Here is a 24,494-nt window from a genome sequence, read left to right on the forward strand (position 1 = left end):
CTGCACACAGACAGTGGAGACTTGGGCTTCCCATAAGTAGCCACAAGGATCCAAGGACACAAGAGGGACGTAGCAGGAGGGACGGATGATAGCTGTTGTTAGAGCCACAGAGGGGTAAAAAAAAAAAGGCAGCAGATAAGTTTCAGGCAGACGAGGCCTTTTGTGAAGTCCTTTTAACAATCAAAACTTGAAGGAAAGAGGTATCTGAAAGTTCATCTGTTTCTTCCAACTATATCAGCTGATCCAACAGAAGTTATCATCTCCTCTTGCAAACCCTGCACCACCGAGACAGAAGAGCTAGAGAGCAACATATATCCACGCACTGGGGCAGAAACCCTGTTCTCCTTCCAAGGGTCTGCTCCCCAGCTCGGCACAAGTGGGACCTTTTTACCCTGGCACAAAGGCAGCTACTTGTCTTTGCTGCTCTATCAGCATTGCTGCAGTTAACACCCTGTCTTCCTTCCTCATCCCATGCTTCATTCAGAAGCACCTTCGGCTTTGCTGCCCTGTCCCTTCCCATTACGTGTGCCTATTTTTTCCTTTGCTGTAGAATGCACAGCTTTCTTCCCAGAGGAAATTAGCAGCCATGGGGACAAAAACAGGAAGAAAGGAAACAACTTCCTGCTTGCTCTGAGACCCGGCCTGGAGACATCCCTGACCAGCACCGTGCATCGTGCCACGAAGCCAACCTGCAAGAGAATCAGCAGCCAGAAGCACATCATGCACGAGGACAAGCACTGAGCAAAACCCATTTGTGCTGCTGCTTATCTCTCCCAAGCTACATGAGAGAAAAGCACAAGTTAAAATACAGACAAGGGGCACTCTGGCACCTCACTATGTGTGTGTAGACAGGCTGCTCCCCAAGGAACCCAAAAGGACTCGTCACTGAGGGTGCAATCCTGCAAAAGCTTTACTCACAAGCTGCTGTGATCCCCTGCTTCATGCCAGCAGTGCACAGTGTGAAAAGTCAGTTCAGGGACTCGATCCAGAGGAAAACCAAGCTTTACGTATAAAAAGCAGTATGTTTTCCACCGGATCTGCTCACAAAGCGGCTGCCAAAACACCGGTGCCAGCATCAGGGGAGGGGTGGGTGGGAACGCGTGGCAAGGGCAGGGGTTGGAAAAGCCTTTCGGCTCCAGCGCAGACTTGGACCAGCTGAATGAGGCATGGACACGCACCTTCACCTACACGCCAGGCTCACCAAACTCCCGACATCCAAAGAACCATGGACGAGCCAGAACGCGCGATCCCACAGGTCTCCTTCTTGCCCGTGGCTCACAGGGCCGGGCTACCACCTGAGGCACTGGGAGACAGTGAAGGCCGCTGCACCTCACCTCACGGGGTGCGCGATGGTGCCCGATGAAGGCCGTTTTCCGAGGGCTTCTCGCTGCTGGCAGGGGTCGGGGCCGCCACCTCGGGACGCGGGCCTTGCCCCCGCGGTTCACCGAGGGCCGCTCCCTGCCCGGCTGAGGCAGCGCGGTCCCGGGCAGGGAACGGCCCTCGGTGTCCCGCGGGGCTGCCCCTCCCGGCCGGGCCGCCAGCAGGGGGCTGCCGAGCCGCGGCTGAGGCGGCGGGGCCACGGGACGGGACGGGACGGGACGGGACGGGACGGAGCCGCCACTCACGTGTGCGCCGTGTCCCGGGGCAGCCCCGGCCCGGCCTCATATAGAGCCCCCTCCGCGCTCTCCCCACTTCTTCCCCCCTCAGGCTCCGCGGTCCAGCACTCACCGTGAATGCGGGTGAAGCGCAGCGGCGAGGCGCCCCTCGGGTCGGGCCGCCCCCCAGTGCGGCTTAAGGGACCGGCGCCGCCGAGCTCGGCCCGTGTAGGGCGCGGAGACTCCTCCCCCGTGCCAGGGGCCGGCCGGCCGGGCACGCCATTCACAGCCGCGGCATGCAAATGGGAGACGGGAACCGTGCCGGGTTTAGCGGCGTGAGTCCCGCCGGGGAACTGCCAGCGCCCGGGGCCGCGGGACGACGCATACCGCCGCGCCGCCGCCCTGACTCACGGCGGAGGAATGCGCCGCGCCGGGCGGAAGCCACCGGCCCGCCCGCGGCCCCCGCCTCCCCGCCGCGGGGTCGGGGTCCGCCTCGGGGTGGGCGTCGCCCTGCGGGGCGTGCGGCCGCCGACCTCCGGCCGAGCTGTGTCGCTCAGCGCCGGGTCCCGTTAGCCCCGAGCCCGCGGGGTTGTTCTCTTGGCTGCTGGAAGCTCTGCTGCCCCGGAGCGCCGTGCCCGGGGGGAGCCGGGGTGATCCCCGTGCGGGGAGCTCCGGGCCGGAGTCACCCTCGGTACTGCCGGCAGGGAAGCTCAGCGGCAGGGACGGGCGCTGCCGGGCTGCCAGGCCTTGCCCCGGTCCCGTTGGCACCCTCGGGAGCTCTCAGGACTGGGTCTCGCAGGGGTGGCGTGCGCTGCCCTCGCACAGCACAGCTAACGCTTGGCTGGCTTGCTCCCAGGCACACTGCTCTTCCTTGCTGTTTCACTGTACTTTACCTGTTCCTTGCCTCGTTCCCCCACCCAAACTTAGTCCTGTGTTTCCCATCAAGTTCTTCACGCCTCCTCCTCCAGCCATGTGGTTAGCCTATCATCCGTTCCCTAAACTGTTTCTTTCCTCCCAACTTAAACATTTTCTCCTTCTGGATGGCATCCTCCCACCTCGATTGCTCAGCCATCCTCGCCTTTGTCCTGGGATCCTTGCCGAAGATTTCTCTATCCGTTGTCTCCGGAGCATTGGTCAGCATGTATTGCTCGCACAGAGGTTTGCTAGAGCTCTGGCCAAGCCTGCAGCATGCACACCCCTCTCCAGCAGTTTCCCAACCCGCAGCTGCAAATGCTTTTAATATCAGTAATAACTGGGGGGGGGCGCATATTCCCTGCCATCTTACTGCGTCTTCCCTGCCCACCCGCACGCGAGCAGAGCGGGAGAGCTGCTGTTGCAGAGGGTGAGCTCATCAGTACCGCACCCACCCCTGCCCGCGCACCGCAACGGCACCCGCATGTCGAAAGCAGCCCCCAGAGAGCCCTGCTAACTACAGCGTATCTTGTTAGCTAATGAGCCAACACAGATCAGCCCCAGCTAGTGCTGGCTGAGCTGGAGACCAAATTGCTCGCAGAACCCTGACCGTCCGCAATGCTTAACAGGCACAAATTGGTTTCAGATGTTTCTACCACATAAACGAGGAAAAGAAGTGTCCAGTAATGTAATGGAGCAGAGATGGACTCGGAGGGCCTTTCAGCAGCTCCCAGGAGGAACGCTCTGGAGCTGGAGTGTGACTCTGACCTACCACTGCTCTTCCTCTGCCTCCTGCCAACAGTACGTGCATTTTACAAGAAACACAAAGCTCTGTCACTGAAACATGATTTCTCACCCCTGTATAACACTGTTGCAGACCGCACTGCTAACCCCATCCCATAGGCTCTAATTCTCCCAGTGCTTCCCTGCCCAGCCCCGGGGTCTGTGTGGTGAGATCCTTCTTTTGCCCAGCTGCAGGCATCTCCACTTGGTCGGATAAATTCTGCCCCCTTGGTCAAGAATATGCCCTCCTCGCTCCCGTCACCACTCAGGGCATTTCTCCTTCAGTGCGCTGAGTCCTATCAGCCTAAAATACATGGAATAGAGTGACTTAAGGCCAGCTTCTGACTGCAGCTCTTTTGAGCATGAGCGGGTGCACAGCAGCAGTTTGGTGCTAAGGACCTGCAGTCCTGGTCCAGAGCAGGTCAGCCAGCCCAGCAGCCTTGTTTGTTTTCTCCCTCATGGATGCTTGCAGGGAGTACTTCTGTTTGAAACGTGGCCTCTGAGGACCAGCTGAAGGAGAGCTCTCTTCTGGTGCTTGTTATGTTTAACATGAGCATGTGATTACATAAATTTGCTTCATTCTTCTCTGCTGGAAACTGGAATTTCCTCCCTTCTGCTTGAAACCCATGAGAAACTGTGATCTTGCCACAAGACATGGTTAAGACCCAGTGAAATAGATATCCATCAGCATATGAAGTGCAGCACTTTTACTGCTGCAGCTCACTTAAACTGCTCCTTCAAAGCCGGGTGAGCCACATGTCTGCGCACTGACAGCCAGGCCCTGGTGGGTCTGCCCTGGCTGGAGTGGTGCAGACCAGCCCATGGGAGCTTCACATGCTTGTTCAACACCTCATCTTCATCAGCACCCCATGATTCTCCCTTCTGCATGTACATTTGTATGCAATACTCCTTGGACCACTGATCCTGTGTCATCAAGTATTAAATCAGGCTGTATATTGATTACACACCCGAGTAGGCAAATGGTGGCGTTGGCATGTGCTTATGGCCACTGCTGGACGTGTGGCACTGGGGAGATGTGCAACGCTGTGGGCCAGTGCAGCCCTTTTTCCCTTACCTTCTATACAGCCTAACAGTTATGTGAGGACAGTTGGGACACACCAGGAGCACAGACGTCTGGTTTTATCTGGATCACCAGTTATCTAGACAGATGATTTGAGTTTGACCTGCTTTGTTCGGAGTTGAGGCCAAGAAAGAATCCCAGTATCCAGCAAGTACAGCCGAGAGCATCAGATTGCAGCCTTCATGGGAGAAAGCAGAGCTCCCTTTGCCTTCTGGAAATACATGGGCTTTGCAGTGCCTCCTGTGGCACAGCCCTGGCAGCTGTCCTAGCAAACAGGGAAGAGGTCCAGAAAGGCCTGGGATTTCTTCTGGGGAGGATTAATAACACAGAAACCCAAGCAAAGTCCCACAGAGTTTCGAATGCAGGTGGCCTGGCCAGGAGCCAGAGAAGGAACTGCCAGGAGCATGAGGATGGGGATTCCCCTTTGGGAATGCCTTTCTAGGGTGGATTGGATATCACTTGCATCCCCTCACTGGGGAACAAACCAGGTTCCTGGGTACCAGCAGCAGGTCATGCTTTCACGCCCAGCCCCGTGGCAGGGGGAAATCCTGTGGACAGAAGTGGGGTTGGTACTGTGGGATCTGTTCACCAGAGCTGCTACAGAAATGGTCTCCCCTTCTTCCTTGCTGCCCTGCAGCTCCTGTGTGTAGGGCTGGCATCGCTGCTTTCTGCCCCAGCCTCACGCCAGGAAGAGCAGCGCTGGCTGCTCTGAGCACGCAGAGTGCCCTTTTCTGGCGCTGTGGGTGCTAATGGCCCATCGATCTGGAGTGTTTGCACAAAATGCTTTCGGTACAGATGCCTCCTCTCCAGATCGGCTGCCAAGCTGAGAATGGTGCTGCTGACCTGCAAAAAAAAATATTGACACTTTTTGGAGTGCAAATGAAATACCTTTTGCTTTCCAAAAAGAAAGAAAAAAAAAAAAAAAGACGCTGCTAACAAGTAGCTATGTTGCAACTTGAATTTCTTATAATCCACTCAATTTACATTAAGTTCAAAAACCCAACGCTGGGCAGAAAGTCTTTTGAAGCCTCTGTCACCCTCAGGCATCAGCAGGCATTGCAGACATTATTATGCGGGATCACGCAGTGGTAAGGAGGGACACGGAGGTTGACTTCAGCCCGGGTGTGCTGCGGCTGAGCTGGCAGCAGGGCTGCACATGGAGCAGGGATGGGGTGTTAAGCCAGGACTCGAAGCCCAGGGAAGAGGCCCAAAAATAAACCCAAGCCGCACCATCCCAGTCCATAGCTTATTCAGCCCAAACCAGGATTCACTTCACAGGTGTGTTCTGTGAGTCCATGTGGGGCTGGGGGCCAAAACCAGGAGACAAGGCGGGAGCGGAGCCAAAATGCTGAGGATCTGGGAAGGTGGAGGTGCCCCAGACTGCTCACAGCCACAGGAGCTGCTGCCCAGCAGAGCACGAGGAAATCACGTCAAAACTCAATCCCTTCATTTTCTGCTCAGATTAATTACAATTGATCATTCCTAGCTCTAGCCACAGGGAATGTGTGTGTTTGCGGTGCCAGGAGGAGGTGGAGGAGTGGAAATCATATAAAACTAGGATTTAATAGCCAGCTTTTACAGAAATATTTATTTTCAACTGTATTTCACCCAGAAAATCCATAGGGATCAAAATGGCGATTTTCATTTTGGTCAACCCATAAAAAGAATAAAAACCAGAAGGAACAAAGCATGTGTAAAGAAGGCTATTATTTCCAAAATACTTAGGAAATGGCACTTAGAAAAATAGCTTCCTTCTCCCTGGTTTACTCCAACGAAAAAGTAGCCTTTGACATATATATATACATATATACATATATATGTTTCATATGGAAGGAATAAAAATGTCATGGAAGAAGTAAGATGAAACTCCCAGAATATCTGTTATGTTGCCTGAAAGACTCTTATCATTTTCCAATCCCCTACTGGCAAGAGATGAAATAATATTGCTTCAGAATGTCAAAACTAGACAGATTTATTTCCAAGAGGCACACGAGGACTCTTGTAAAACAGTCAAATACAGAGTGCAGTTGCCAAGCGTGTGCTCAAACCTCACTATCAGAATGCAGCTTGGAAGAGGCCAAATCCAAATGGCACAAATTACCTTTGACTTGGTGATTTGTCATTCTGGGGAGCCTGAGTTTTGTACCGTGACTTCCATTTAAATGTCCAACTACTGCTATGGGGGAATGGATGCCACAAGGGAAAGTTACTCATGCTGATGAAGAAGAGGTGTACAAGGGGTAGGAACACAGCACATTAGCCTGACAAATGCCAAAGAAGCCCGTCCCCAAAGCACTGTGAGAAATGACATCAGGTGAACAAGCAAGGTTTGGTATCCTGCAGCCAGTAAGTGCATCCCTCCAGGCCAGCCCAGGTGGCTTCCAACCTGCTGCTGAGGACAAGCTTTGAAGGAGAACATTCAAAACTGGCAATAATGAATGATCTAGTTCAGTTCAGAAAGGAGAGCATCACGGAAAGGGACTCAAACCCAGCATTAGCCACAAAGAAGTTCACCATCTCATCATCAGTATCAACTAAAAGGGAATTGAATTGAAGAAAAAAACATTTCCAGTTCAGTTACCAAAAAATGAACTGAAGGAGTTCATAAAAGAGACAAGGAATTTCGGTTGGTCTGCTGTAAATAAATTATATTTTTAAAGAAAGAGCAGAGATATGCTATCTTGATGTAAAAATACAAACTCAGTAATTGGAGAAAAAAAGAATTCATTACTGACAACAACCTTGTAAAGAACTTGTTCAGCTAAAATAACAGGACTTTGTGTAAATCCAGTAAATCTTTAAACAAATCTTTAAGAATAGTTTTGGCAAAGGCAAAGTTAGAGGCTGAAATTCGAAGTAAAATCCACTCTCCCTGTTTCAGTAACATAGATCCATTCTCCAGCAGCTATAATTTAACCATGTCACCCTGTATTTAGTTAGACTTAAGGAACAATAGTATTTAATGTAAAAACTATTCCAAACAATCTAATTTCATGAGTTCTGGTCTGAACTTTATCAGTCTCCCAGTGTTGCCTGGTAAATTGGGAAATAGTACAGCTGGAAAACTGGCTCCTCTTCCCAGTTTGTCACTGCTTTGTTGGTTTGGTCCTTCTGTGCTATTCCTGATTTTTCATGTTGAAACAAGAGACGAGGAAGAGGAGGTGGTTACCAGCTTCCAAAGGGGTGTTATGAGCTCTGTCTCTGGCATGTCTAGAGTATGGCCTTGCTGTTGAGTTTTGAAGACCTCCAAGCATAGAGGTCCTGCCCCCTCTCTGGGTCCTGACCCAGAGCTGTGCTGCTCTCACAGAGAAGAGCCCTGTCACTGCTGTGGCCTCCGGCCCTTGCAGGGTCCCTCTAGCCCCCATGGGCCATGCAAGGTGGGTTTCAATCCCTTCCACCTCATCCTCCAGGGTGAGCAAAGCCTCTCCTCCCCAGCCATCCCAGTGGCCCTTCACTGTGCTCTCCAGTTTCTCTGCCTCTCCGCTCTGCCAAGGATCCAGAAGGGGATACTGGATGCATGTACACTCAAACACTGGCACTATGCAAAAAAGAACAGAAAGATTACTTGTAATTAAACCCCATTCAACAGAGAGCCTACAAACATCTGTCATAACACACCAAGCTGTAAAGACTCCCCATTTTCCAGCAGACTTTTTGGTGCAGGAGCTAACGAAGCTCCTGCTGACCATGATGAGGAAGCCCTGGGGGAGCTGTCTCTGTCTTTCCAGACCTTCTGCAGCAATTGGTAGAAAGAGGAAACTGCCAGCAAAGATTTTAACCAATATTCTGTTTATGCCAAGCCAGGGGAAGACAAGAAAGGAATGAAACCCAAGAAGAAAGCAATTATTAATCCTGACTCCCACCCAAGACCCCTGCATCTATTTTATTTTATTACAAGTATTTCTTACAAAAGAAGTCTACACTTGGAGCAACTGATCCCAGTGAAGCGATACGGTTTAGCGCTCGCCAACCTACAAATATCTGCCTTGCTTGTTTTAACTTTTTCCTGGCACGTGAAGCGATTTGAAATCATCTGGAGCTTTCTACAGCTTCAGGACTTGTGAGGTCCCAAAGCCAGTGATTCAGAAAACTCCTAAGTCACTCTCTGGAAAACTTCCGGGTACACGCGTGACCAAGCTGTCCTCTTGGAGCCTCAGCTGGGGCAAGACTGTCTGCCCCGGAGACCTGTTCCCTCTTTCACTGGATGTGACAATCGCGCCAGTGAATGTAGTCAAAGCTTCAACTAGACAGAAAGCAGAAGGTCAACTTCCCAGAGGAATTGATAAAACAGAGCGTGTCTTCATTCCAGATTGCAACAAAGCCCCTTTCCTTGTCCACAAAGGAAAGATTTGTACAAAATATCTAAGCCTTTCCAAAAAAAAAAAAAAAAAACCAACCCCACAAATGTTTGGACACAGTCCATTTTTAATGTAACATACAGAAACTTCTCAAACACTGGGCGGGGAATTGTTTCCGAAAAGGGCAAAACCTTCCAAACTGCTCGCCTCCAAAACCATCCAAGCCCTGTGGAGGAGATGGACAGATGTTTTGCTGGAGTCCCAGTGAAATCACTGCAGGGCACACATGATCCTTCTCGAAAGGGCAGATCTGGAGCTTCGCTGCTCCAGTCCGATTCCTCCTGGAGCAGATAGGCTGCAGAGAGGGACTGACCAGATGGGCTCATCGCTGGGCTGTGCAGCTTCCCTGGAGTGGGGTCTCTCCTTGTGCTCCAGCATCCACAGCTTGGATCGCAGCCCTCTGTGCCAGCAAGAGAAAGAAGCTGCTCAGTGTCCTGTTCCTATTCACCCCTCAATAAAGCCTTGCAGGAAAGGGAAGGGATCATTTCATTTCTTAAAGGGCAGCTGACTCCCCTCTAAATGGCCACATTCTTGTCCCTCTTGCAGAGTTCGGCTGGTGCCAAACTTGGTCACAAAGGCGTATTCACAGCTTTTTCCTTCCTACACATTCAGGAGTTGAAAGCCAGTTTGGTACAAACTCCCCAAAATGACTTATTCAGCAGCAGCTCGACAGCTTCCTGTTTGCAGAGTGCAGGGCTGGAGCTGGGGCACAAGCCCCAACACCACACACACTGCCCCTGCTCCTCCGGCGGTCCCCAAGCCTGGCTTGTATCAACCAGTACTGATGGGGCTTGGCTTGGGCAAGCACCCCATCACCAGGCTGGACTTTTCACCTCTGCTTTTGGTTTCATCATCAGATTTGCTTTTTTTCGAGGTTGTTGGTCCCTGGGACATGTTCCAGCTGTAATGAGGATCTTTTCCCCAGTAAATAATTCCTCCTCTCTCCAAGGGAACGGAGCGAATACTCAGCCTCAAGCTACTGAGCATTGAGGGCAGCCAGCTCTTCCCCTTGCCAACAGCCATGGAAGCGATTATCCTGCTTGGGATCAAGAGACACAAAGTCTTGTCTAAAAAGCTACAGGAAGACATTGGGGGAACAGGGACAAAGCTGCCCTTCAGCTCTTAGGTTTATTTATAGTAGAGGAATCAGGCAAAAAGGACAAACTTTGCTCAATACAATGCCACCTTCATACTGGCACCCGCAGATCCTTCCTGGTATGCTCTCAGCTCCATCACACTTTGGCAAACTGTAGGAAAGACCATGGGATAGGACTATCCAGATGCTTTTCAGCTGGGAGCTGAGCTCCCAGGAGCAGTTTGGGGTGGCAGGGTGTCCGTGCTGGGGACATCATAGGTTTACCAAGGAGAAGAAACCCCTCAGTCTGTGCGAGCTCACGGAAAAAACAGTGCCTGCTGTGAGCAGGTCAGTGGCGGCTTCTGGTTGCAGGGGGAGGTGACCAGGATGTTTTCTCAAGGCCAGCCTTTGGTTATGTGGTTTCTTCACCACCTGTGGCTACAGTGTGACTGCCAGCAGTATGGTTTCTCCTCTCAGCCTCCTACATGGCCTTGTGCCGGAAAACGCGTATGTGGTGTATGCAGTCACTGCGGCCACACTCACTGCTCAGCTCACAGGGAGGAACCGAGAACATCCTCTTGTCCATGACATCTCCAGTATAACGACTTGCCTCATGTAAGAGACAGCCTTCCCAAGAGCCACAACATATGGGGAAGGATCCCTCTGCTAATGGATATAGGCATATTTCTTCTGCAGGGCCACCATCATTTCAACTCACGTGTTATAACTGGGCAAGCTGGGTCCTCATGGCCTTTCCCACCAGGCTGGTGGGACGAGACAGCAGGATTTCACTTCAGTGGCCCTATGCTCTTTCACGGTTGCACACACCACACTGGTAGGCTCAGGCTCAACTGGAATTATTTAATCATCAACTAGTTGATATGCTGACTACCATGCTGCCTAATGACTGCCCAGATGATCATTTGTGGCAGGTCAGTGGTAAATTAGCTCAGATGTGGTTTTCTGGCAGGAAGGGGACCCTTTCTGTTCCCTGAGCATTTGCTCTTTCAGCTGTGGCTGTCCGTACATGAACAAAAGTGTTCACACCTGATCCTGGCTGTGGGCCATGAACATTGCCTTATTGCAGCAGGGATAGTGATGGAGGAGCCTGGGGCTGTGGCCACCCATGCTGGGTCCCTGCAGCATCCACAGGAGTGGGATAGCCACCCGACCAAGCGGCTGCATCATGCCCTGCCATGGTGCACTTCGGAGATGAGGGTCACAGATGCCTCTGGCAGGAGCAGCAAGCACTGCCGAGGGTGGATTAGGGCAGGAATGTGGAAGGATTTGGCAGCTCAGACACCAGAGATGAAGGACACGGGCACTGCAGGCAGGGAGCTGAGGCACGTCAGTGCTCACATCTCCTGGACCAGACCTCCTGCCCTGGGACAGGGGAGCCACACAAGCCTTGGTAGGTTGGGAAGTGTGGATCCCTCCTTTCTGGAAATGGGCCGATCTCCACCATCATCATTTCCATGCGGTTGCTGTGGAGAGAGCAAAAGTTTTTGTGCCTTTACTGGGTTGGAGTTTGGAATCTAGCTACAACTGATTAGCAAAGGTGACTTGATATCTTGCTCAATGGATCCACATGGTAACGTTCCAAGTCACAGGTCTGCACATATCCTTTGGGCTCATTCCACCAGCCTCACCAGCGTTCAAACAGTGGCATAGCTGGGATATGCAGGAGGGATCCTAGGCTATTGGGACAGAGCAACTTGACCAGGCACATCTCCAGCATAAGCCAGCTCTCCAGCCTTGGTGTGGAGCTGAGATTTACCTTCAGCATGTTACACACTGATCATATTTAACCCATTGGCTCATATGCAGGCTGTGCAGTGCACAGGGACTGCTGGTGCTGATTCTAAACGGACATTTCCAAGCAAAAATGCTTTAGGCAATGTGAATTCTCAGCAATTCCCAAAAGGATCAACCCCAAATGCTTAAATCTCTCCAGGAGAAGTGGTTGAAGGACAGGAGCGTGCCAGCACAAGGCTGGGCATACAGGAGACCAGGGACAATGGAGAGACCGTGGCATCTAGTGCTGCTGACTCAGACTCAGCGATCACAAAGTCTAGTATAATTTTGTTGCACATCATCACGCAAAGGAGCCAGCACAGTAGGTGAGTGGTGTTGCAAGTGAGGCCAGTTTTGCATGGTACGTGCTGCATTCTTACAGCCACTGATTCAGCTAAAAGGATGTTCCGCCCTGGGGCTGGGCAATTACAAATTTAGCAGCTAGAGTTATATGTCCATAAATATCTTTGTGGTAACCTTCCTCATTGCATCTGGGAAGAGCCCAAACAGGAAATCTCAGGTAGAAATGGGAAACAAAACCTCATAATTTGAGTCATCAATCATATGGTAAAGTTAGGAGAGGAGTTAGCTTGAATACAAAGCAGCTTCTCTCTGGCAGGGCTTCTAGAAATAGAAGCAACAATTTCTTCTGGTTTTTGGTGTATTTGAGCTTTCTCTTAATTTTCCTGCTGGAAAAGGAATAAAATCTGACCTACTTCTGATCAAAAAAGCCATTGGGATCAGACTCCCAAAATAGGCCTGGGCATAGATGCTTCCTTGGTGCCTGCTGAAGCTGGTTGTTTGGTGCAATGAGGTAATGCTTCTCTGAAATTATTTCAAACAAAGAGTTTCTGTAACTGAGGCTTCAAATAAGATTATCTGCCTTGTTGTTTAGGGCTAAAGAGTCCATCTTAATATTGAAAGGCAGTTGTGTTTTCTGTCTAGAGCTTGAGTTGTGTCATAAATTGTAAAAAATCATGACCCTGGTAACCAAACCGATGAGGACCCACTGCTCAAAGTGAAGTCAGACTCCAAAATCAGCCCTCACAAACAGTTGTTTTTCTGGCCTTTTGAAAATAACTCTTTTCAGATGTGTGATTGGGAATTTGCCAGGCTGCTCCAGATATTTCCCCAGAGGTCCAGATGGTACCAGAAGACATGGAAAATAAGATATGTCATTCTTAAATCAGATTATTGACACTCTGCCTTGCTGTAAAGTACTCTCATTGTATTCACATAGTTTGGGTGCACGACTGTCTGTAGACTTTTACAGAGCGTGTTGTGCTAAGCAGAGCAACTCGTGTGGGGTTGCATGTGTCCATGGGGTTGAACACAGTCAGGTCCCCATGCAGTCCAGTCTCTGCGGGGATGAAAAGTATCTCAAACCTACCAGCTAAAGCACTTTTAGAATGAAAACCCAATAAGCCACATAGCAAACAGCAAGCCCCTGCCTCAGCCTCTCAGCAGGGTAATCCTGAGAATTGCCCTGTGAACAACAATGCTTGAAACCTGCCATCCGCTTTGGGTGAGGAATTCCAGAGAAGGGGGTTTGGAAAAAGTTGCCATTCAGTTTCACAATGAGGACCAGATTTTCAAGAATCCCTATTGAAAGGAAATTCCAACACATTTGCAAACTAATTTTGGAAAACAGAAATATTTCCATCCGTTTGGGGGAGGGAGGCAATATGTGTCCCACACAGAGCACTATCCCCAGCACAGCTCTGAGCATGGGGGACTCACCATGGGCCTGGAGGACAGGGGGTCCTGGCCAGCTGAGGACACCTCCCAGTGCCCAGGGAGCACATGGAGATGTCCAAACAACTTCCCACCTCACATATTTGATTGTGTATCTTGTTTCACTCTTGAACAAAAAATGAAATAAAACCAAGCCCTGGAGAGCACTGGTTCAGTGTGTCTGAGCAAAGCCACAGTAAGCTCGGCTTGGTAGGCCTTGAGAGGAAAAGCTAAGCCACTGCCCAGCCTTTCCATCTTCTCTCCTAGAGCCTCTCAGGACACAGACTTGGAGTTTAGCAGGACTTCAGGAGCCGCATGTGGAGCAGGGGGCTGCCCAGCAGCACCAGCAGCGCATCCAAACTTCTTAGACTTCATCACCTGTGCTGGAACTCAGCCCCTGGCTGAGTTTGGGTATTGTGAGAGGGCCTGGACTGCTCTCCAGGACCTGACTCATCTCCCTCTGTGGGATGGAGCTCGGATGGTGGGCAGCCTAAAGGCCACTACTGCCCTCACCCCCGCTGTGTCCTGCTTCAGACCCCAGGAATGTTTCATGAGATAATGATAGCCCCATGGAATCCAACTGACTGCCGGGCCGCTGTGCACTGCTGCTTGCAAAATGCTATTTCTGGCACCATCACCAGCCTAAACCCCAAACCACCATGCTGCAGCCAGAGCCTGCCCAATTCCCAGAAATTCCAGCAATGGATGAGGCCGGAGATTTTGCTCACACACCCCCACAGGAACTTAGAAAATGAAAAGCTAAATACAAATTCAGAAGCTGGTGGTGGCGGTCACCCAAGCCCTACCTAAGCATCCAGCCTGGAGAAGGTGATGTCTCCTGGGATGTGAAATGCTCTCAAAGCTTTTCTCAGGAGCTTTCCCCTGGCCCCTCTGATCACAGCCTCTCCACAGCCGATGGAGGTCTAGGACTCACTGTCACTGAGCTGAAATGTGCCTGCCATGTTGTGAGGAGAACAACTCATTGTGAAATTGAGGGATCTGGGTTTCTCCAGGGACTATTCTAATTAGACACTGGCTATTTTTACCCCATATCATATGTTGGAAATATAACTTTCAAACCAGACTGCAGCAGCCAAGCTAAATACTGTAATAACCTTGAAAATAGGGTTAGAGAACAACAACATTTCCAGCAATAAACACTAAAGGAGAGGCACTAACTGCCATGCTTTCTGGCATAAGCTGAACAGCAGGAGAGTAGGGGATGGATCTGCATTCCCTGACAGAAGCTCATGCCTAATTTGAGTCCATCCACAGAGGCACTGTCATACCACTGAGAATGATGGGTGGCTGAAGTCACTCAGATAAACACTGTCAAACCCTAGAAACAAATTACATTTACAACAGCATCTATATTCATGAATATCACTACAGCAGGTCTCATAAATTTTCCAGCAAACCAGTGATTGTGGCCAATGGGAAGGAGGCCAGTGGCTTAGTGCCCAGAGTAGCTTGGGAATGCTGGGCTCCCTCACAACTTGTTCTGGGACCAGGAACGATCAGTACCGAGTCCTGCCTGACCACAGCCTGTAGCGCATGATGCGGGGCAGTTCAGCAAGCCCAGGTGAGCCATGGGCCTGCAACCATCCAACAACAGTGGGCTTCATCCACATTTGTTTGTCCTGGGCCATGCAGTGAGATCCTGTACCAGGATCTTGCTCTCTAAGCTACGTCCTCACGCTCAGAAGCTGAGGTTTGGCAAAAGCTCTGGGGAAAAAAAAATCCCTGATTGTTCCCAAAATATCACACATGTACAGGAGGCTAGTCTGGCAGACCTCCAGTTACATGAGCACAGGTTTGGAACGACTGGGGTTAAATTTAGCTCCAAATATATACAGAGTTTAGAGCATATTTTACAGCTGTAGAACTTCTTGGTTTAAATCCTCCACACTGTCCCCAAGGCCCCTACACTGCCCTCCACCCTGGCCCTTTTCATGTGGGGGCCTGGTCCTTCTCAGGGGGCACAGAGATGCTCTCTCGTGCAGTCAGCTGAGCGATGGCACCACACCAGCTGAAGACCTGCATCCAGTTTGTGATGTTAGATGAATTCTCTGGACAGAGCAGCGGGTACGTGCCCATTCTGCTCCCCCAGACCCCCAAGGACAGCTCCCTGGCACTGGGAAACCTGGAAGCACTGGTGAGCCTTCGCACCTGAGTTTCCAGTGACACTTGGGCAGAGAGGCTCCTTGAGAAAGTCCCTGGGGATGCTCAAGTACAAAAGCCCACAGCAGCCATCTTCCAGGGTCCTATGCATTTCACGGGGTGAAACTTGCTTCACCGTGAGCACAACTGCAGTAAACTGGGAATGTTAAAAATTGTCCAGACAAGTTACCCCCACTTGCAACAGGATAACACTCTCTTTCAAGGTGAGTGACAGGTTTTGATCTCAGGTCTGTAGAAGAGGTGACTGTGCAGTCGTTTGGCCTGCGGTGCACATTTCCCATACACCTCTTTGAAAACATCTGCTTGCTAATCCAAGAGCACACCTGGAAAGTCCCCAGCCTTGGCATGCTGTGCTCACAGCTCCTAGGGGGTCTCTGACATAAGGGATTTTCCTGCACACATCACGCATCATCCTGCACACACACACATCACCAAGCAATTCTGACAGCCCTGGGATGGTTAAAGATAAAGTTTGAAGCTTTGGAGTGTTTTGTTTTGCTTAGCTTCCTGTGGCCTGCAATTGCAGTGCCGCTTTGGTATCTATCCTGAGCTTTGGAAACACCAGTCCCACAGACACTAGCTGGGGAAAATGCTGCTCAGCAGGCAATTTCTGTAATCCCCTAGGGGTTTTGCTCCTGTAGCCCACTACGCCAGTGCCAGTGGCTCACTTCTTTCTCAGTGTGGAACATCTCCATATCCCAGGTCTGTGGTTGCAATCCCACGTCACTGGTCCCACATCCCAGTTTACTGGTGTCCTCCTCTTTCCCCATAGCTCTGAAACTCCCTTGTCCTTCCTCCCAGCAGTCCCAAAAATAGGTTAGCTTTTTTCCACTTTTAGAGGCCAGCCAGGCTCAAAACCCATTGCAGGGACAGTTTCTCCTGGCAGCAGAGACCCAGGTGACAAAATCAGAGGATGAAGCTGGACCCTGGGGGTACCTTGCTATGCCATGGGATATGATTCTTCTCAAACAAGACCATGGGAGCATGCTGGCATGGGAGCTCAGCTTCTCTTGATCCTGGTCAAACTGAATCCTGGGTGTATACACTATCCCAAAATAGTGGGCTCAGCCACGTGCGTGGTCTTCTCCTGGGAAAAGGCAGACAAACAGCATGCCGCAGGATGACAGGGCAGGACAGAGCAGTTACTCATAGAAGCATTTCCTTTCTCATGATCGCTCAGTTTATCTTTGATTGGAACAGGGTTTTTTTTTTAACTTTAATCAGTTACGCTGGGAAAACAGCATGGCAGCTCCTCTAACTGTCCAGATAACTGCTTGTTGAAAGCAGGCTCATCCAACCCACAGAAACTGCTCCAGACAGACAGCACTGACTCCAAAAATGTACTCTACATCTAATTTCTAACCTTCTCAGTTGAAAAAAACCCAACTCAATTCCAATAGGAACTGGCCTGTAATGAATTTCGTGATGCCCGTGTGAGGTGTGTAAATAGCATGTGTAAATAACACCGTAGCTGTTTGGCTGTAGCAAACACTTCAAGCTATTGTGCTTTCCCTCCAAACATGTCATCACACACATCACCCCAGCTGGCTAATCCTCTGCCTTTTTTGTAACTCCCCAGATGTTTGAATCTCCAGTTTGAAGCTGACATGTGGAGAAGTGATGTTGCAGAAATGCCACACATCAGCAGGCTAAATATGGGATATGCTGAGGAAATTGAAATGTAGCAACAGAACAAAAATAATGGACTTTCAGATGCAAGTCAATAAGTGATACAGTGCCTGTCAATAGTCTCCTAATGTAAAACCAGGCAAGAAACCTTGTTATACTGACGGCCCCCCCAGGAAAGACATGACATCTGACCACACAGAGGTTCTGAAAAAGGCACTCTCTGAAATCTGAGTGCCCCCAGTCAGTCACCATCTCACCAGTGCCCCTCTCTGCTCGTCACTCCGCATCCTTGTTAAGCTGCCCCAGTCCTCTCCCATCTCTTCATCCTTTGTAGCCATTTCTGCCAAGACAAAAGTACATCTGAAATACCTCCTCCATGGTATTTTGGGGTTTTAGCCATCTCAAGAGATGGGACTGCAGGCAAAGTGGCTTATAGAGGGGCATGGTAGATGGAGGTTTCATCTGTGGGTCTCTCAGAATCTGCCTCAGAAGCTGGACAAAAAGCAGAAAGGCAAAGAGGGTAGGAAGACCTCCTTCAATGAATAGATTCACAGAGAAAGGCTTAAAGTAGTCCCTCAGGGAACAGGCAACTGCTCTTTGAGTTCCATCGTGGGCAGAAAGAGCAGATTTTATGTGCATTCTTTGGGAGAAATCTGTACTCATCAGGCTGGTGAAAGATGAACATTTCTGCTAGAGCAGCAGTTATCTTTTTGGTGAAACCATGAAGGAAACCATTGTTGTTGGGGTTTTTTGCAACAAACAGTCTGCAAAGTTGTGTGCTTTGAGTTGGGAAAAGTGATGACTCTGTCTGACAGCAGCACTGGACTACTTGATCCTGAAGTCATACAGATAAGTTACTGAAGGATTTTGGTGGGACAGGAGCTCTGGAGGTCTGCAGCCCAACCTGCTGCTCCTAACAGGACTGGCTGCAAAGCTGCAGAAAGTTGATCAGCGCCCTGCCCTGTTGAAAAATCTCCAAGGATGGAGCTCCCACCACCTCTCTGGGTACTACCTGGTGCATACGAACCTGAGCTTCCCTTGTTACTACCTGTGGCTTCCCATCCTTATAACCCCTGTGGGCAGCACAAGGTGTGATTTGATCCCTTTGTCACCTCCTCCATGGCAACCAAAGCCACTCTCGCAGTGGCTCTTCACTGCACTCTCAATTTTGTCCTTGTGTCTCTTGTACTGGCTGGTGAACAGTCCAGATGGGTGGAGAGAAAAGTGAAACAAATATGTTGGCTGCAGTAAAAAATCATTTCAAAATTTTTTTTTTTTTTTGATCTGTAGACATGCAGAGGAATTCTCCATCAGTTCAGAACAAAAAAGAAAACCTCAAACTCCAACTCTGGTCATTTTATTTACACAAGGAGGAATGCAGGAATTCTGACTTACTCCAAAGCATCTGTGGTTACCCTGTATCGCTACAGATTTGTTAAGAGTAGAACCAGCTAACCTACAATTCTACTGAAGACACAATTGCAAGTTTTAATTGAGGTAATTACTGCAGCCCACAAAATGTAGCAAGACACAGCTCCTGCTGCACTTCCAGAAACGAGTCAGCAGAGAGAAAACAGAGATAAGTAGGAAAAAGCCATGAGCTAAGCAAATGTGATAAATTTTCAGGAAATAGGAAGGAATAAATTGGGAGCTTAGCTATTTTGAAAGTTATTCCTATTTTTTTTTTTCAGTGAATATTTATATTGGCTCTGTGTTCCTGTCTTTCCAGTCAAAATTCTGTTTCTCACCACGTGATGATGTATTTTAACATGAGGCCAAAAGGGATCCATATTCCGACTAAAGCAATGTGGATGTGCACATTGTACATGCATAACTTGCCTTCAGGAAGGCTTCCTGGAGAAGGGCAAGAAAGTTTCAGATCATTGCAACCAGATGTGGTGTCTATTGCAACAACCTCCTAAACTAAAATGTGAAATAAGCCTCTGTCAGACAGCAATCTGCAGTAGGGGAGAAGGGGTTCCAGCTTGGAAAGAGAGCACAGTGTACAGTTCCCTATGGGAATGTATTTATTCTACTATGGGAATACAAACTGCTCCTGATTTCAGTTCTTGCATGTCCTCTTTGGCCCACCCATGACAGAGAGCAGATGGGGCAGAACCAGATTCAGCAGCGCTAGTTAAACCGGCTGCTTCATGAGTGTCAAGACCTTTGCTTAGGGCAGACATGCTCATGGGGATTGCTGATTTCAGTATAATCACCCCCAAACTGTATAGGACTGACAGGAGGGGTTGCCTGTGCAATAGCATTGCTTGGCAGAGAAGGTGTCATGGACTTAACCTTGGTTATCTAGCCAAGGTCATTTCAAAGCTGTTTGCAGAGAGACTTTGGAGGTCCTGGAAGGGCCAGCGCCCAGTTGCCATCTTCGCCAAATTTCAGAAGCCCCATTTCAGCAGAGATGACTCCTTAAGCACTTGATTTACCTTCAAAGCCTGTTAACAAACACTTACATAGAGATCCAGCTTACACTGCCAAAAAGTGTTGCTAGTTAGTTTGGAGGAATTACTACCTCAGAGAGGGTATGATGCCTTAGCAAAGGGACTCATTTTTCATTATTAATTAAATCTCTACTGGAGTTTTCCCAACGTAATTTTATTGTCAGGGTATGAGCTTTTTTTCATTTTCTTCCTTTTTTTCTTTCTTTCTTTTTTTTTTTTTTCCCCGGTAACATTCCTAAGGTAAGAGCCACAGGAAAGCTGCAACACAGATCTGTCTTGACTGAAGCAGTGGGTAAGGACAGAGTGAGGACTGCAGAAAGCATTAGTGATTTACATGCAAAAGCAAACTATACCTATATTGTATTTATGCCCCCAGACCGTTGGTTTTTTTTTTCCCCTGGGAATATCCGAGTTCCCATCTCTTCAAAAGAAGGAGTTTGTTTTCAGTGGCAGTTCTTGGAACTGGAACACTAAGTCCAATGCCAACTGAAAAATTGATATGCAGAGGGTGCATCCTACTGCTTTCCAGTTACTTGAATTCTCATCCCGGAGCTCAGGCTGCCTGCGTTTGTCTGGGAAATCCTGCACCAGCAAGTAGTCACATCAAACCTGAGGGATTTGCTTGAAGACAGATTTGAGGGTTCAAGAACCCTTCTTTTAAATGAGACCTCGGAGACAAACTGGAGATCCTTCACATTCAAGTTGCTCTTTGAGCAGTGGAACAAAGTACAGTTTCCTAGGCTCCCGTGCCCCACTTCCCTTCCTTTCCACAATAACCTGTTTCCTCTTGTCCTCCTGAGGACCTCGTAACGCTATTCCCCCCACCACACCACACAACATCTACCTCCATTAGCAGCTTGCACTAGCTGCCCAGTACATCTGTGCCCATCGCCTAGAACACTTCAAACAGTGTAGGGAATTGCTGAGCACATTCTTGCTTCTTTTTGTAAGGAGGGACGTGATTCCAGAGCTTTCCCCTCTACCCAGAAACCAGGTTTTATAAAATCTACAGATTCAAAAGGGAAAGAAATAGTAAGATAGACAATGTGAGCACATAAATTTTCTTACCCTGCGAAAGAAGGTTAAAAGGGAAACATAACAGCAATTTTAGTTAAAATGACTAAACTTGAAACACAAACCCAAAGAGAGGGGGTGTTTGTCTCTTGTTCCGGCTTGTGAGCCCTAAGATGAGTCTCTCTCTTGCAGCATTTATAATAATTCTTTTAATCTATGAGGACAAGCAAGATGGAGTTACAAATCACTAGGAATATAATTAACTTGCGGTGAATGCAGAGCTAATCTTTTTGTTGCCAGCACTGCTCCACAGGCAGTAAAGCCTTTCTCAGATTGGGTCCTACGTGCCAACAGTTCTGGTCAATGATTAAATGGTTATCCCTTGCAAAAGCTTGTGACATACTCCCTCCAGTCACCTGTTTACATCCCAAATGTTCTCAAGTTCTGCTATTCCAAGCTTAACTCTTGTGACCTTAGTCAATGATATTCAATCCAGGCCTCCTTACCATATCCTGCAAGGCAAACAACACTGGGTCAGTTTTAGTAACCAGTGCTATGTCATGCCTGTGGTCAATGACTCTAAATATGTCCACGCCCATATGCTTCCTAAATTTGGATGTCTGTGATAGCAACCACCAAGGTCTGGGTGGGCAGTCCTGTTTCACCGAACATTTGGGGCCTTTTTGCTCTTTGTACATTTTCTTTCACCTTCTGGGCATTGCCTGGATGAATTTAGATTTACTAGAAGAGATCAGCTAAGCAGGATAAGCAAAACAATTGTGACTCCTGCAGTATGTCTCTAAGAGCTGGATGAGTCAGATAACAGATCCCCTGAGCAGAGATATCTACCTCCAACAGCGGCCAATTGCAAAAGCTTACAGACAGTATAAAAACAAATCAAGTATACAGTCATACTTCTCCTAAATTCTCCACCAGACCCACTGGTTTGTGGCTCAGGGACTTTCTGAGTTAGAGATGGTGTGTCTTTTTTTAATAGCCTGGACAGACTTTTCTTCCTGGTATTCCTTCAAAAGGTTTTTGAACCCCTACAACATTTAGTACCCAGAGTGTCCTGTGGAAATAAGCTTCTCAGTCTATGTGTGAACTGTCTCTTTCTTTTTGATCCTGCCACTTTCTAGGCCACTTTCTTTCCTTTTCAGTCTTTGTTCACCCTTCCCATGCCAAGCTTTGTAATGAGCCTCTAAGACAGAGAGTGACTGGGACCTATTCAGTACATAATTTCTGGTCTCCTTTGGAAAATGCTCTGTTGTTTTCCCAGGGGAGCTAGTGAACTAATGAGTGACTGGTCTTTATCCCAGTACACTCATACAATATAAGCATCACCTTTAAAAGTTCCCTCCCAGCAGCTCTTCTACATTTGCAAAGGGTACAGAATTACTCCTGTAAAAGCAAATGATCATCATCAGCTCAACTGCATCCTAATTTGAACATTTTTCATCTGGTATGAGACATTGGTGGAGCTTATCTGAACACCTGCTAGCAGCTGCCATGCTGACATTGCACAGGATGCAGAAAACCAGTTATTCCTCAGTATGTTACCCTGACCTCAGCTTTGCTGATGCACCTCATTTGTGCCTGTTTCTCCTCTTAACTGCTCTAGGCTATACATGTCAAAGGTGATCTGCTGTTCCATCTAGAGGGTATGGACACGGTAACAGCAGCACATGAGAGAAATGTTAATCTCAACCAGTTCAGGGAGCTGGTTTAAGCACAGCTGCTACAGTGGAGGGGAAACCGCTCTGAAGGAGAGAGGCAAGAATAAGCGGCTGGGGTCAAAGAGCCAGTGGAATTTCTTGAATTGGCTTTTTCCCTGCATCCAGCACATTCTAGGCACTCTCAGCAGAGGGGCAGTGCTGGACATGGCTAACAGCTCTTAGGCTTGCAATGCTCTGACTCTACATACATGCACACATACATACATACATGTACGCACAAACCCACCTCACTCTCATGTACACCATTTTTCTGCTTTGATTGATCTTTAAGGCATGCTTGCAGTACAACTCCTCTTGATTTAGGAAATACTGAATAAACTGTCACTAACACCTTCAGAAAAAGAAACTACCATGCTTAAGAAGCTTGGCCGATTGCTTGGGCAGCTCCATCTCCTGCCTCCCAACCTCCTACTAGTTCAGCTGAGCCTTTGCTCTCAGTCTCCAGCTTCCCGCTGCTCATGTCCTGTGCAGCTTTGGGAGAGCCCCAGGCACGGCTTTCCTTATGGTACCAACAAAACCAGTTTTACTGGGGATACCATGTAAGCTATCGGTCCTCCAGACATAGCGAGCAGAGCCTAGCAGCCAGCAGCCTGCCCTGCTCGCTCTGTTTTCACATTTGTTTCTCTGCACTGAGCAATCCTGTACAGCCAAGCATTTCTGTCTTGTCACAGAACAAAAACGTCTTGCATACAAACAAAAAAAAACCCCCACAAAAACCCCTCAGTAGAATCCATTAATATGTTAATAAATAGGACTTGCCTGCCCTCTCTGGTCCAGAGCTGAGGCTCCCAGGAGGTCTATTAATTTACCATATTTTCCCATTACATGCAATGCACTTGGTGGGATTCTTTGCACCCTGAGTGTAAAGTGGGTGGAATGATATCCACCGTGGATGTCCACCATGGATGTCACCAGATTTAGAATAAAACATAAACATCTGCTTACATAATGAGATGAATGGGCTTGGTTCACAGAACTAGACATTTGATCTGTGGCTCAGCTTGGGTGTGGGAGATCCCAAAGTAGTTACGAGCACCTCTCCCTTCTAGCAGCTGGTTAGTTCTGGTACTAATTTGAGGGTTGTGTGCACCTCCAACAGACACTGATTGGAAATAGCTCTGAATAAGATACCAGCAGTTGAGGATAAGTAGGAAGCAGCAGCCAAGACTGGATGTCAGGAGAGGCCAGGAGTGGATGTCATAAAAGCCCTGTGCTGTTTGGAGTGTTTTCATCCCGGGAATTTTTCAGTAGCTGGCTCATGAAACACTGCAGCTGTCTTGGAAACATTGGCAAGAGTAGCGTGGCCATGTGAAGTGGCTCGTCAATGGCCGTCAGTGGGGAACTCCACATCTCCATCTAGCTGGACAGAAGAGGCTTTCAGCAGATACCACTGAAGTTTGATTTGCTGTCTTACCCAGAGAAAACTTGAAAATCTGCCCCTTTGGCTTTGTCCTGCTCCCATGCTGATCTGCTGTCCTCACTGTACAATGATGGTAAGTCAGCAGTCTGTATATCCTGGAAGCTGTAGGGAACCACTCTGCAAACATGGTTTTTGCTCCAAGAAAAGCCCAGTACGCTGTATGCATGCATTGTGCCACAGAGTCCAGGGTCTCCAAAAGCCAGATTTTCTAACCACAGATTCCAAGTCACTCCTCTCACACTAAAAATCAAAACAAAAAAAAAAGAGAAAAGTTTTTGCCCAGTAGGGAGGGAAACTTTGATCTTCCCAAACAGATCAGCTTTTACAGGAGGCTATTTTAGGCGTTGATTCTGTAACAGTAAAGTTATTGAACAAATGAAGAACACGGCATAAGCTGTTGCTCGGAGCAATTTGCATTCCTCAGGTGCTAAAAGCTTTAAATACTTCCTTTGGGCATGAAATAGATCTGCTGTCAAAGAAGCCGGCATTCCTGACAGTGCCTGTCCCACAGACTCCCACAGGAGAAAGTCTGCAGAGCTGAACTAGTCTGACCCCAGGAAATCCTTCCCACATCTCTCATTCTTGCTTGGTTTCTCCTTTAATTTTCAGAATTTGCTGAAAGGCCAGTTTGATGGTTGGTTATCTTCCTTTCCATGCATTTTCTTGGTCTTCCTCTCTTATATTAATACCACATTAAAGCTGGGACGTGAACCATGCAAGCCAGGA

General features: G+C 48.8%; 1 protein-coding gene across 3 annotated transcripts in view; it reads right to left on the bottom strand.

The window, feature by feature from the left end:
- Positions 1-24,494, bottom strand: part of LOC115606465 (inactive rhomboid protein 1) — a 125,491-nt gene that overhangs the window by 35,900 nt on the left and 65,097 nt on the right. The window contains exon 1 of one of the 3 annotated variants that reach the window (XM_030482400.1): positions 1,729-2,038. The exons of 1 other annotated variant lie outside the window; for it this stretch is intronic. The gene's annotated coding sequence lies outside the window, so the exon portion shown is untranslated. Of the gene's footprint in view, positions 1-1,178; positions 1,328-1,728; positions 2,039-24,494 lie in introns of those variants that run through there. One more of the 3 variants, XM_030482401.1, reaches the window with a different exon arrangement.

The sequence above is a fragment of the Strigops habroptila genome, chromosome 4 (genome assembly GCF_004027225.2).
Source record: "Strigops habroptila isolate Jane chromosome 4, bStrHab1.2.pri, whole genome shotgun sequence".
Lineage (NCBI taxonomy): Eukaryota > Metazoa > Chordata > Aves > Psittaciformes > Psittacidae > Strigops > Strigops habroptila.